At 37.4% G+C, this 15,606-nt stretch overlaps 1 pseudogene; it reads right to left on the bottom strand.

Moving 5' to 3' along the window:
• Positions 1-63: 63 nt before the first annotated feature.
• On the bottom strand, positions 64-11,056 carry LOC149042525 (zinc finger FYVE domain-containing protein 1-like; annotated as a pseudogene).
• Between the last annotated feature and the right edge of the window lie 4,550 nt (positions 11,057-15,606).

Raw genomic sequence — 15,606 nt, 5'->3', positions numbered from 1 at the left:
CAGTTTTAATAAAAATTTGATCATAAAGGGCCAATAAGCTGGAAGTTTATCATGGCTGGCTTTTCACTGAAAACAAATTGACCTTAAAGCTTTCCTTTTTTTAGCAGCACACTGGTCAAAAACTCTGACTGGGTGATCCTAACCTCTTAAAGCCACAGGTCTACTTTCTGAACAGTTGCAGACACCCACACCACAGGCTCTGTAATGATGTTTGGTATCACTTCCCTTGAATTCAGTTTGGCAACAGTTACAGGCTAAAATTTGAGAGTCTGGTACCCAGTATCCTGGCCTTGCTGCTTTAAAGATGAACTCCTTCGGATAAACAATGGCTTTTTTAAACACCCACAGCAGACTGAACAACTTCTGTTACTTTTCTGGCAGCCACTGATCCAAAAGGGTTTTCAGAATACAGACTGTGGTCATCTTGAGGGTGCACAATTTCTTGAGGAACTTCCTCTTCAAGAGCATGGGATAAAACACTGTTCAAACGAGCACAAAATATGTATCTAATATCGAAGAGAAATCAAAACCAAACTAAATCCTTTAACTCACGATGTAATCGTTAATTCTTCCCTTTAGCTGCTACACAATTCTCTCTAAATTAATTACAAGAGCTTGGTGTTAGATCAAGATGAAAACGTATACCTGATATCTTTGTGTACTCTCATTACCTGTTTGCTCGATAACGTATGGATATCATAGATAGAAGTTACATGTTAATCACTTCAGGGAGTTAGAGTTCTGGATTAGCGTTTTACTGTTAATTCATTTCAGAAGACAACCTTACTTTAAGTCACATGTGGGTTGAGGCTGAGCCTCCACGGTTGATGTTTTTCCAAAACAGCGGTCACACACTCTCACTGGTTCCTCACCCCAGCCTCGTTCTGGTACGGGTTTCTTATTGGTTGAACATGCATCACAGACCCCACCTCCACATGCACGACAGTGGTGCTTAGTCTTTCCATTGCTGAATATTTGACGGCATACCTGACAAGCCTAAAAGATAATAAGTTAAGACATTTTTTTAAACTAATTTGGCTTTTAAATTTGTCTCAACCAAAATTTGGTAAAAAAATGACGCAATCTTGAAATTTTTAATAGCTGTTATCTTTCCTGGTTTTGGTTGATTAAAAAACAAGAATTTTTAGGAGTCTACAAGTACAAAGCACAGTTGAGAAAAACTACACGACTGCAGCTAATACTGCCCTGCATTTTCAGTGTAGTGCAGATGATGACATTTAATCTGCTGTGATACTGCCAAGTGAGAGGCTTTGCACGTATGAATAGAGGGGGTAAATTTCACATAAAAGGAGCTGTGGAACTGCGTCATTGGAGGGTATTACAAGATAATTTAGCCTAATCAACTGAGCTGCTAAGGTAAATTGGCCACTGTAAAGGTTTCATAAGCTGTGTAGATCACAAAAGTCTTTTTCTTTAGTCTATTATTTTTATACAACGACACTGCTTACAGTAAAAATTTTTGCGTGCGCTATGCAATGTAACGTTGCGTAACGTAGCATGTATTTAGAACGTACTGTTCATTGAGACTGTTAGTTTTACTCAATAATTCCGCTTCCGATCATATTTCATATTATATTTCTTGCAATCATATTTTATCGTATGGCACTAAGTGCAGCCTCTTCGCCGTTTGGCAGTAACTCAGCTCTATTTCTTCAGTCTCGCAACAAATGTAAGTTTTGGTACTTTGTAGGCTTCATCATTATTTTCGTTGTAATTTTCCTAACTGTATTAAGTTTTAGCATATTTAGTTTAATTTAAATTGTAATAGGTTTTCCCTCGTTATTTAGTCAACAGTTTTAACCGATCCTACCAACTGGTATCAGAGATTGTTGAAATTGAATGTATCATAAAGATGCGTTAAAAAATGTCTGTATTTATTGCTGAAAGTCGCCCATGGAAGCCACAAGCTGTCATATTGAGCCTTAGACTTCATCGTGTATGACCGTAGTGTACAGAAAGTTCACTGGAAACTGAGCCAAATTTTGTCTTACTTACTATTATTTCAGAATTTGAGACCCAATAATCTTGGACCACTCTGTCTATGATCCAGTTGGTCACTGCCTGACTGGAAGGAGTATTGAAGACTGCTAACTGCATCATCGACATAGTTAATATGATCCAAAACCGTCTGGTTCCATGGCCAACATCCAGCTTAGCAAACATTTGCTAGATGCAAAAAGCGTGTTGCAATAAAGGATGCAAAAGAATTTTTTCTTTATAAAATAGCTGGAACTTGCTGGTCAAAACTTTTCATTTAATACACCTGTCATCCTAAACACCCTTATAAAATTGAAATTTGTTTTAACTTTATTTTATTAAAAGAAAGACCGCACTTTTTATTGCTTTACTGCCGTAATAACCCTATTGGGATGTTGTGAGCACTAGGAAAGTTTAAAAATCGCTTGCCTCCGGCTCGTGATTAACAATTTTTCATGTGTTCTCCCAACATTCTGCATGGTTATTATAATGATGGTAAACCAATAGAAAGTGTGGTATAATGCTAAAACAGAACACAGGAATCTGTTTCTCCAAGCAATGTCACAGATTATAATGAATTATTTGGAAAAATTGGCTTAATTTATCGTTCGTGGTCGAGCTTTAAAACTTACCCCAGGCCATGCATGGCGAAGCTCAGTCCGGGACCGCAGTCTTAACTGGGTCCTCCTTTTCAAACCAGTACTGACGGCTACTATAGATTACCCCACATCCTTAGCACTCCAGAACAATACCTGACCATGACAGATTTAATAAATCTGAGGTTACAGTGAAAACTCAATGAAATTGAACCCTTTACACGCTAACATGAGTGTACTTATTCTTCTTACTGTTCCCTGTAAATTAAATGGTACTGGCAAGGTGAATTTGTTTAAAGGAGCCCCCCTATTAGGAGTCATTCGTTTCATTGCATGACCTTGAAATAATTAGCTGCTAGTCACTCTTAGGGGTCAAAAGGTTTAAGACTTGTACATCTGTTGACCTAAGAAATTTAATGCTGGCACTGCACATTTTTCTATGGGAACCAGACTAATTTGGCTTCCTAAAAATACAGAGTTACATGTATATGCAAATTTTTGGGTGCCCCACCAATCACATATTGCAAGTTCTAGAGTTTAATGATAACATTTCAATATTGGTACAAATGATGTTAGTTATTATTAATACACCACTGTAACTAATTATATTTTTAAAGTAACTGTTGACATATATATATATATATATATATATATATATATATATATATACTTACATATACCACGCAGATGAAAAGTGCTTTGTGTGCACGCACAATTCGCTAGTGCGAAAGTGAATAGCAAGTACTATTCACCTCTGCATGCGATAAGACCAAGTTGCCCGTGAAGAGTTTAATTTCCGACTATCTTTCAGTTTATCCAAGAATATATATTATTTTTTTGGTATCTGTATGATAAATACTCATCAATAGCACTACACAGTGTCATTGATGGATATTTACTGAGCTGCAAAGCGGCGAGATAAATATCCACCTCTTATGATCTCCACTTTAGTGAATAACTCTTAATTATATATAATATGAAATAACAATAATAAAAATAATGACGATAATCATTGGATAGTACTGTTGTTGTTGTGAATTAAGTGTGGAATAATCCTTTATGCACAAACTGTACATCGTTAACCCCATCCTTTTTAATTCCTTGCTGAGTATATTTTTGAAGCACCATAATTCTAAGAGAAAACAAATTTAGAAGAAAACAAGATATCTAAATATTACTTAACAAATAGAGAAGCCTTGACTGTGCTCTGTTCTGTTGTAAAGCACACAGGAAGTGGCTAGAGCACGAAAGAAGTGTAGGGAGAAACACTCGACTACGACTCCCAAGCATTACGACCAATTTTCACAACAAAATTTATTTCCGAAGCGAACAACAGTGTCGTCAGCATGCTCTATACTCTCATAAAGTACGCTAGAATAAGCCAATCAGAATCCCTGTCAGAATGGACCACAGCGTGATCGCAGTAGCTCTGACACCGGCATGATTAGTATGAATTTAGCTGTGTTTGATTTTTATTACCGCACATAAGCTTGCCATTTAACTAAGCGTGAAAACCTCTAAAACTCGGACTGTCCATTTCGTTTTCTCCCGGAGCATTTTCGTTCTTGCTCACGTTGTAATAACGTACATTACGGCGCCTGGCCTTATAAAAAACCTTTGTTTGGTTCTTCTGTTGCTACTTGCCGGCTCGCTTGTTCCGAAATTTCACTTTCAATTAGCGAAAAAAAGCCAGAGAGAAGTCCCGGGAAAGGTCAAACATAGTACAATTTGGCAGATGGCGTGACAGCTTTAGCTCAGCTCTATGCTCTGTACTCTCATGGAGTACGCTCTTTTAATCAATGTCAACACGCGTTATATTCAAATTTATAATAAAAATAATTATTTATTGCAAGTGCTTGCCCAGACCACTGGAGGAACGCATTTTTGGAACAACCAGATTCTGTTTTCCCTTCTCCTAACAGACCTTTATTCGAAAAAGGAAAGGAAGTATTGAAAAATTATGCATGTCATATGTGAGGTTAATTTCCGATTTAAATCAATATCATGGAAGGAATACCAAAAATAAGTGTGACTAGCAAGGCAGAGAGTAATTTAAGGTTACTTCCCACCTTCAGAGGCCGAAACAACCGTTTTTTTTTTCTTTGACTAAAACGAAATCAGACATTTTACCTAACATCTGCAAAAAGAAAAATTTAAAAATATCAAAAAGCGTCTCACTTATTTAGAAAAACGTATTTTCAAATAAAAGTTAATAAATTAGGAAGGTGTCATAATCTGGAAACTGAGCGAGTCCCCTGAAAGTAATGTCATGTTATTTGCATATTTTGTATACATCGCGCACTTGAAAAAATTTTCACGTAGAAGTGCAGTGCGTTCACGTTGCGTTCATCGAAAAATCAAAAGCAGAAAAAAGTCCTTGGGCTAGGATGAACAAAAAAAGGGGCCCAAAGAAGAAATTAAGCGCACCATTCCTCCAAGAAAAGAATAATATCCTTGCTGAAAGCGATAAAGGTTCTTGGTTTGACCAAGAGCCTCTGACAAGCTCGGCAACTGCTGAAGTTCCGCAACATTCGAATATCATTGGAGCAAGCAGCTTAAAAATCAAAGTCAATGCAGATCGCAAACAAGATTGTTCGCCGGAATCTGACGGAACCGATCCAAAAGCACAAACAATCGCCCCGAATCGTAATTTCGAAATCATAAATAAACCTACCCGAGTGAACTAATTTCAGAAATAAGGGTATTCCTTAAGCTGTCTGAAGACTCTTGGTCTTGCTTTTCGGCATTTTTTCCAGCTTTGCCTTTTTTATCGTGGGTTTTTTTCCTTTTTTTGCCTTTGGCAACTTTGCCCATTATATTTTCGTCCTCCCCAAAGTTCTACAGAGCCAAAAAGAAAACCGCATTTACCATGCGATACTTTTCGCGGGAATTCTTGATCTATTGTCATTGACGTCGGAAGGTCCCGTTGTCCCATTGGTTTGCGGTTTCAGGAGGCGACATAATCTCCGAGTGTGGCGAGAGTTGATTACGAACATTTATGAGCTAAAACCTCCCATTTGATTTTGAGAGGAGTACATCTACTTTGAGCGAATTTATAGCATATTTAGATTTGACCGATTCTCGTGAAATTTCGCCGAAATATTCCAAGGATAATGAAAAACAAAAGTGTGTTTTCAAAATATTTTTCCCGTACCGTCCAATTACGCATCACGTCTCGCATATTTTAAGCTACTCCAACTTCAGATGGGATACATCGACAACCAATCAAAATATAGGAAAAGCCCGATACACTTTAGTTAATTGATGCCTTGTGAATAAGACTTTGCAGCCAGTTTGTACGTGCTGCGGTTTCCGGTACCCGATAAATTCAATAGAAGAACCATCAGTCGTTTCGCCCCTTACCGGCTCCTGACACTTCCTAAAAGTAAAACTCGCTTAAATTATATTTTTATCGTAAAGTACATTTGCTCAGCTTTCTTTTGATATATAATTTGTTAGGGTTTCGCTCAAACTAGCGCGCGTATGAATTTTTTCCCAAAGGACACTCGCGAAGGTGGGAAGTAACCTTAAGCTCATTATTTCATAGCTCACAGCATTGGTAAGGTTGTCAAGTACGCACACTTGTCCAGCCATTGAAACTAGAAATCATCAACAGCAACTTATGCACTACAGTAACCTTTCACAACCAAGATCTCCTTTAGCAACTCTTCTTGGAGTCTGCCATACAGTTCATATGATGTTCGTTTGGAGAATTTGGTATTAGATCTACCGATAATCCCCTTGTTGACATTTTGTTTTTATTCTCATCACTTGTCTGCTTGATTAATGGTATTGTAAGGAGAAATTGTACCTTAGTCACTCATGGGAGTTAAAGGGATAAATAATGAGCGGAAAAAAGAAAGCCTGTGGCAAGAACTCCAAGAGTCTGTGAATGTCAAGAAGAAGGAAAAGTGTGCCTAATTAGATATGCTTTACATCTCACCCTACAAGTAAAAATCCTGTTGTCAAACTGGGCTTGGTAGTGGCATCTGACATCGCTGTGGTGTGCTGATGATTCATCGTTCTCGTGATTCATGCTCTTTTGACAGCTTGCTCTACAAGTATTAATATTAAATAATATTTGATTCAAGGGTTAAATTAATAATCATGTTAGAAAGCACTGAAAAACCGAAGTTGTAAGTAAGAAAAAAAGTTTTCCTAAAGTTAAAGATGGGCTAAATGAACACATTTCCAGAAGTCAATAAAGTCAAAGCTTATATGACTTGCAAAATCTAGACTTTACCCATCGCATCCTAAAATTAATATTTATATTCTCATTGCAGTTCTATATACAATTCCTATGGTATGAACAAGAGGAATTTGTTAATGGTCAATAGCTTCTTTAGTTTACAATCATTCCTTTATTCTCATGACCTTAATGTCAGCTCAGCTGTGGTATCATCGGGACAAATCAGATGTATCTCAATTCTAATAAACTATATAGTTGGGCTTTGAGTTAGTATCTTTCAACTGGTGGTTTTAAAGGGTTGAGTGAAAAAGCTATTGATAAAGTCAACTTAGCTGAATACAGAGAAGAAAATGAATAAGGATTTATTCCTGAAGTTGATCTTGAGTACCCACAGAAATTACACGAAATTTGTATTTCTCAAGATATGCTTTAAAATTATAATGAAAAAACAGGATAAAAATACAATGTAAGCGTCGGACAGGTTAAAAAATTAGTTCTAACATTGTCGTATGAAATTAAATCTTGTGACACATTTTTTCGGATAAAGTTCCTGTTGCATCATTGATTTCCTGTTTTTCTGAGATTGTCACGCAATACTAAGCGAGCAAAATTTAAATAGAAAATATTTATTTACTAACAAAGTTTACTGACAAAGGTTACTGACAAACTTTACTGAAAAACTTTACTGACAAACTTTACTGACAAACTTTACTGACAAACTTTACTGACAAACTTTATTGACAAACTTTACTGACAAACTTTATTGACAAACTTTACTGACAAACTTTACTGACAAACTTTACTGACAAACTTTACTGACAAACTTTACTGACAAACTTTACTGACAAACTTTACTGACAAACTTTACTGACAAACTTTACTGACAAACTTTACTGACAAACTTTACTGACAAACTTTACTGACAAACTTTACTGACAAACTTTACTGACAAACTTTACTGACAAACTTTACTGACAAACTTTACTGACAAACTTTACTGACAAACTTTACTGACAAACTTTACTCGAGATCCATGACCTAAGAACATAGCAATTTGATGACTCATTTCCTCGAGAGAGTCCCTTATGTATTACTTCCTGTTTTTCAATGCCACCACCGCGAGATCAGAGTGTCAATTTCTTTGAAACAAATGAATAAAGGGGTAAATTTCTAAAGAAATTGTGGTGCTGCGTCGGTGGGAGAGTACAGCAGTTAATTTAATGTTAACAACTGGGTTGAAAACGTAAATTAGCCACCGTAAAGGGTAAAAAAGCTGACGTTTCGAGCGTTAGCCCTTTGTCAGAGCGATAGATATAAATATAAATAAAATAAATATAGATATAAATATCTTTGAAACAAAACTGTCTTTCATTTCTCGGAATTCTTTCCCTTTCATAATATGGAAAGTAGTATAGAGTTGGCGTGTTTGAGCTCATTTTGATGACATGACACCTTTACTATTGACTTAGCAAGGAAACGTAAGGCTCAAGCAAAGTTAAACTTCGCCAAGTGCATCAGCCATCCGTCATGTCTGCTGATTTCAAGTGGCATTTCATTTTCTTTTTCTTGCCTTATATTTTCACTGCAGATAACTGTTCTCCGGGTAAATGCTATATTATATCCTTTGTTTCATTCAAGCTTTTCTTAGATTTTTTCCTTGTTCCTTTATTACTCCTAGATCCCCTCCGCCCTAGATGAGGGCTTTTCTTCAAATAGAAACGTAAACCAAAAACGCGCACAACGTTTTTCCATTTGCAGTTTTCCCCCAAACGTTATTACGGAGAGGTATGATATCCAAACTATATCTCAATTCATTCCAAAGGGATTGCATCTCCAAGCAATCAGATATCTTGTATATGAAACCCATTTTTTATCTTCACGCAATAACCTATACCATTTGAATGTAAAGTAAATTTCGATCAGTTTCTGTAAATTTATATAAGTCATATCATACAAAAATTTCATCGAAAAATCTTCGTAGCATTGTGTTTTGGGAAAAACATATTTATAAGTCGCATTTCCACGCACTTTCATGGGGCACCTGTTTTGTACCAAACTTTGTTTGCACTGTTTGCTGAATGTTATTTTCCATCATCATTCTCGTCCTTGTTTCAATTTGTTCAATCCTTTCTTATTCTCGTGATCTCTTTCAATGAGCTATAACTTTTTAGCATAATTATCATTGTCTTCATTCGATCCTTCTTAATTAAGCCAAAAAAAATAAAACCTTATTAATCTGCGAGCTTATTACAACCAAGAGAAGGGTAGTATCAACCAAACAGAAAAGGAATTTGGAATTAATTGATTTGAGAACTTTTCCATCCAACCATTTTTTTAGGTAGTTTAACTTGGGGTGATGACTCTACGGTAAACGTTTGAATTTTTGATAATTTTATAGCTATCAGTCAATTTTGTTCGGTTGCGATCAGAGAAGTATTTACGGTAAACTTATTTATCCCTAACGATGAAAGTTTGTTTGTATTTTCGTCTAACGGCTGATTTATTTGGCCTTTTTTTGTCTAACGGTTAGCCTCTTTGAGCCCCTCTTATGGGGAACTCTTTCAACTTTCCCTGATGTGCCTCAGCATAAAAGCTATTTAGTTTACCATGTTTATTGATTGTACTGTACGGTGCGCGGAAGCTGAAAAAAAAAATGCCTCTCAATATGCAAATACCTAAACAGTCTTTAAAAGCGTTCAATTCCTTGTTTACCTTCGAACATAGAGATGCTGGTTAACAAGCAGAGCGAGTAGGATCATACGAAAATTAAAGCCGCAGCTTGTTAGAGTTGTTTTTCTCAAAATTTTATTAATATTTTCTGCGCAGTAGCATAGATGAAGTGGTGATGAAGTGGACGTGAGGCGCTTCTCCTCTTCATCCAAAAGCGGCTGAACTGATTTCAGGCGTCCTTCCAGATAATTCTTACAGTCGGACTCGAGGACTGCCTTTTCGTCGTTCCCAAAAACAGCAACGAGAAAGAGTTTTTGATCCTCCGTTTTCCAGATTTCCTAAGTGTTTAATTTGTCTTTACAATTGCGTCGGAAGTGGTTGAAACAACGTAAGCCTGTGGTTTTTCGCACTGCATCATGAAGTGCTTTCTCCCAGTCGGTTATGATACCTTGTCCTTTTGTACTTAGTACTTACTTACTCAGTGGATAGAAGGGCAAGCAATAAATTTGTTGATAAACGTAAATTCTTCTGATTAGTTTATAACGTCTGCTATAACGTCTCATGAACTGTAGTCGACTTTAATTTTTATCCTGAAAAGATGCACGCACCTCGTCAGGCATCTTGCGCTTTTTGCCCTTGCTGAGAACTTGACGGGATTCTAATATCTGCAATAAAAACAAGTAACACCTCGCTAAATCATTTTCAAGACTTTCAAAGGAACAACTCGATCGGTGAATGTACTAAAATAAATGAGACCTGCAGTTAACTTCAAGCTCTTAAGTTTCTCCGCTTGCACAGGATAGGCGCGGCCGAATGGTTTTTCGACTGTGGCGTCATGAACTGCAATTAAAATTAAAATAATACCCGACCCCGGTGGCTAGTTTCTAACATATACATGCAGTTTCCTGTTATACCCTTCCAGACAAAAATTGTCGGTCACCAGGATTTTTCAAGTTAACAATAATTACACAACTTTACACACAGGAAATTCACTTACTTGATCGCTGGAAGTGCTCGTCCCATCATCTGTCACTTTGATGATGAGGTCATCCTTTTTGAAGTAAAAAAAATGTCAATGTCAGCGCAAAACAAAATTCATTTATTTTAGCAATTAAGTTACATACCTAACATAGCGCCTTAAGTAATATTTTTCGCCGTTTCTCCTCACGAGAAGCAGTTTGAGTACTCAAGATCTACAGCTGGTTTTACAAATTATATTTAATGTTTCATTTTCTATCTTATTATCAACAAGTTGGCGACGCGTCTTGGGCATTTTGAAACACAGATGTACACACCTTTTTGGAAAAACGTCAACCGAAGTGGAAAAAGCGCCCTTTTTACGAAAACACTAAAGTTCAATTATTTTTCCTCAATTTTTCAAAAAGAAACTTTCGCTCGTCCTAGTCAGTGGCCTTCAATGGTAGACAGGGATTGAATTTCAGAGCGACGAACTTTTCAAGGATGGGGTGCATGGTATAAAACTAAAATAAACTTTAGCACTTCTTACTGTTTTTCGTGTGTTTTCCTGGCCTGACCTGACAAACGACTCATCTTCGACTCCATGTGGACGTGTACACGACGTAGATGCATTACCCGGCGTCATGCTGCAGGAGAAAAACACCTTCGTTCAGGGGCTCAATAATTCACCTGGTTTTAGGGTTTTAGGGGGGAGGGGTTGTGAAGAGTAGCCATTTTCTCGAGTAAAAATTTGAAAGGGGTGCCACTAAAAAAATAATTTTGTTTCAAACAGGGACTGGAGCGAAATAAAATCCCTAAATAATAACGTAACCTTCAAAAATTTTCAAAAACCCGAGTTTGCTATAGTGAAAAGACAGAAAAATATTTTTGACGATAGTTATCAAGTAGGTAAAGGTAGGAAAAAAATTGCCCCTTTTATTATCACCAAATAATAAGACATTTCCGAAAAGTGGCGATATCATCTGAGAACATTTCCTCAATTCTAGGGGATATACTCAGTAGTAAAAAGCAATAAAACTCCTTTACCATTTCCCAAACATTGGGAAGTGGTAACGAGACACTTCGAACAGTGTTATGAATAGCGTGATAACATTTACCTGATTATCACTGCAAAAGACTGGGCCTCAGATGCTTTTACTCCAGTAACTGTCAAACGGTTCACAACCACTGACACAAAGCGCGGTAGCATTCAAGGGAAGTGGATTCATAAACTTTGAGCAGTCCATTTCCATCTCCTCCACAAGGTTCCGGAACCGAGTGAGTATCCAGTATGAACAATTATCGTGACAGAGATCCAATTAGAAATGAAAAGGGTTCGCATGTGTAGATCGACAAGTGTATTTGGCCATTTGCAAGCTCCTGCATTTTCTATTGAAGTTGATCTGTGCTCACCTCAGCCAAAACTCCATCAGCGTATGGCAGTTCTTCTGTAAACTCGAACTCATTCTTTAGATGGTTGTGATCTCTCATAAGTTTGTTGGCATCCAAGACGGTATGCAAAGATGACAAGTCACGAATTTTATTTAATTCCAAGGGATAACTAATGATCATCTCCGTTGCAATCTGGGGTGTGTCATTCAAACATGTTCCTAGACTGTTCTTGTTACCAGAGGCACCTAAAATAGCGTCGCATATTTACAATGCAGGGAAAACACATGCGTTGGTTGCATCGATGGGCACTCCCACGCCAGAAAGGGGGCATGAAGGACTTTCAATGACATCAATTGTAGTGACTTGGCTTACAGGCAGGTGAGTATTCACACAAAAAGAAGGCACAGTATTTTCCAGCCTGTCAAGAACATCTTCCATGGAACATCTTCCTGTTTGCGTCAAAATCGTTACATTCTTGATGTAGATACAGGATATTTATCCATACTGTAGCATGTTGCATTTAAAGAGCTTGCAGTATTGCGGGCTCTGTCGACGTCGAAATATTTCTCGCATATTGTCCACAACAAATGATCTATGAACCGACCTCCATAAAAAGGTATAACTGAACAAACCACAACATATCCAACGTCCCAAACGTATTGCGGAAAGTTACAAAAGCTCTACCATGCGAAAGGAGATGAACTGAGCTGGTCATGAATTGTTGTCCTTTTAACACATTACTGCATGAAAAATACTACCGGAGGTCACGTACGATAGCCGCGATCGAAAAACTGACCTTAAAAGTTGCGTTTGAAATTTCCCGAAAATTGGAAACAGGCAACTTATTCTAGCAGAATATATTAAAACGGCCTTTCGCTCGAAACGCGTACATCGAAAGCATTATCTGCTGCGCTGACGTAATTCACTGTTAATTACGCACTCGGTAACTCAGGCCCCGTCCTCACTAATGAGAAACAGAAAGCTCACTTTTTCTTTCTGAATTAAATAGACGGTGTAAATTTAGAAGTGAAAAGTTTACTTATCTATATTCAACGTTTAATTTTGCAGCTCGGTAGCCTGCATGTAAACACGTCAAGTAAAATTCACGATCTTCCTAGCTGTAGCTCCTCTACACTGTAAAGACCACCTTGACCTCTTCTTTCTTTTAAAATATCCCGTACCCAAAAGTTTTTCGAAGGTTCCTACCTCTTAGGTCTTAGGTCTTTGGTCTTTGGTCTTTGGTCTTAGGTCTTAGGTCTTAGGTCCTTTTGTGACAACCTTCACCGCATGAGTATTGTGGCGAAATCTTCGTTCTTTTAGGACGACGATTGGACTATATATTCCCACATACCATCAAATTTCTCTGCCAGTTTAAGCCGCTTGTCTCTTTGACTGTGTATTACACTCTGAGCGCCAGAAAACGCCCGGCGCAAGATTTAAACGTGCCATTCGGTCGAAGAGTTGGGTGGGTGGCAAGCCCCAGCACCTCGACTGATGTTGAAACCGTCTGTGGGACGCTAGGGTCTTGTTTCTTGAATGTGATGATATTATCCAGAATTATAGATACAACTGTGAACAGAAAGACCAAAAGTTTTAGATAGCTTCCCTAAACACGTTCGGCCGCCATTGCATCATATGCCTATTCCTTTGCCGACGCAAGCTGTCCACAAATTTCCACTTTCAACTGTTTTTTTTTCCTCGCAAATTCAGGCTCTCGGCTTAGCCGGTCAAATTGTACTTTTAAAAGATTCTCTTAGGAAAGTCTAAAGTTTATATCAGTTAGGCGAAAGAGGAAAGCCTAACTGCCAAATTCAAGCTCATCCTCTTTCACTTACTTAGTGAGGTGTTAATTTGAAAATATCATTAGCTGTCTCAAAAACACAACCGTTAGACGAAAGGAAAAAGGGGAACTGTCAAATTCAAGCTCGCCTATTATATGACAGTGAGATGTTAATTTAGAATTATAACTAGCTGTCAGAAAAACATAATAGAGGAATGAAATATCTTCCAATCATTAAAGTGTCGGTTAATTAACACCTTTTTCAATTGGACTCCTATCTTTTAAGCTGGGTAATTAAACAACACCAGGATAGACTCTCACACAAGTGTTAGTTCGACTTTTATCCTCTTGTAACAGCAGAAAGAGTTAGAAAGAGTTTAGTTGAAGACCGTTTGGTTTAGAGAAAGAAAAATCTTACCATCTCTCATATTTCAATCTACGGTTAGGTTTGTTTATTACACGCGACGTGATCACATGACATGCTGACCAACAGAATTTCTAAAACTATAAGATTTCCATATTTTTCTATTTTGAATACAGACTTAGTGTTTCGTCTCGGCTGAGAGACTCATGTCGCTCACTAAACACCTTTTCGGATAGTCTGCACAACAATCTCGATAGTCTGCAATTGCTTGTAATCCATTACAATATTTGCAACCATCTCCCGCAGCCACTAAAATATTTTCCTTCCATGAAACAGGCAAACATCTCGAGAGATAAAATATTAGTAAAATGTAAAATTCTCTAAATCATTTTATAACTTTAGATTCTAATTCGTTGCATTAACTGGTGTTTGGTTTCACTTTTTATACAAGCAAAAGAGGGAAACTAATTAGCATAATCACGTCATGCTATACATCAAGCCGGATATTTTTTTATTAGGTTTTGATGGTCCACGGAAAATGTTAAGCATGTCACTGAAGAATGTCGTGGTCCATAACAACATAAAATAATTAATGATGGAAACAAATTTCCAGAAAGGAGGACCAGTTCATTGCGTTCCGTGTGCAAATTATCAGAAGAAACTTCAAGAATTCTTTCAGAGTGTATGCGTCTTGTTTTGAAAATAACACCGAAACATAGTTTTGCTTATTGGTGTGTCCCTGTAAGTTACGTCGAATGACTGTAAGGACCAGAGTGTCAATTTTTAATTTTTGATCTTCTCCACACTGTGCGTGGCTCATGGCCTGATTCAACGATAATTATTGAGGAGTCGCCATCTAGTCACCTTTGTTTACTTTGAAAGTCAAGGAGTGTTACCACACGGATCATGTTTATGCGACATTTTAGCACAACTTGGGATCCATTTTCCATCCAGTTGTTTTGAATTTCAACATAGAAGATAAACAAACAAAGTTTAGATGGTGAAAGTGATATCTCGAGCGTAATTGAGCAAACACGCGCATTTGTGTTGTTGTAAAGATGTTAGTAGATGAAAGTTAGAGAGATACCTGGGGTTTTGAGGCAATCGGTGACCTCACTGGTGTAAGTACTGTGCACTGATATGCCTTTTTATGATATGGCCCGATTTAAGCCTGTATTTTTAGAATCCTTTCTTAAAAACTGGGTGGTCTAACCAAAAATAAACTTTGGCTTGTGGCGACACAACTATTTTTGAAATATGCCCTGAATCCTTTTCATGGGCAAAAAAAAAAAAAGAGAAAGAAAAAGAAACCTTTACTCTCGACGGGAAATCGAGAGGACCGCTCTTAACGAAAGCGGCACTCAATGTATGGCTGTGACTTATATAACATTCAGTAAGAAAAAAATACTAAATCCTATCTACTTAATTAGTTATTTAGTTTTTTTCCCTCTCTTTCTTTGCGTGTTATCCGCCCTTTGCGCTGCCTCATGCTTGCGTCCGATCGACTAAAAAACTAAGGAAATACTTCTTTTATGCAGGTTATCATAGTTGAGACGGGAGCTGGACTCGTGGTCTTATAGTTTACTAAGTCTCATTAAAATAAAAGTCTAGTAGTTTAACTTTCCAAGTTTTGAAAGAAAAAGTTATATTAATTGTGCGT

This window comes from Pocillopora damicornis, chromosome 7 (genome assembly GCF_964200805.1).
Source record: "Pocillopora damicornis chromosome 7, jaPocDami1.2, whole genome shotgun sequence".
NCBI classification, from domain to species: Eukaryota; Metazoa; Cnidaria; class Anthozoa; order Scleractinia; family Pocilloporidae; genus Pocillopora; species Pocillopora damicornis.
Note: the sequence above shows the minus strand (reverse complement) of the source record. Positions and strands in the feature narration are given on the sequence as shown.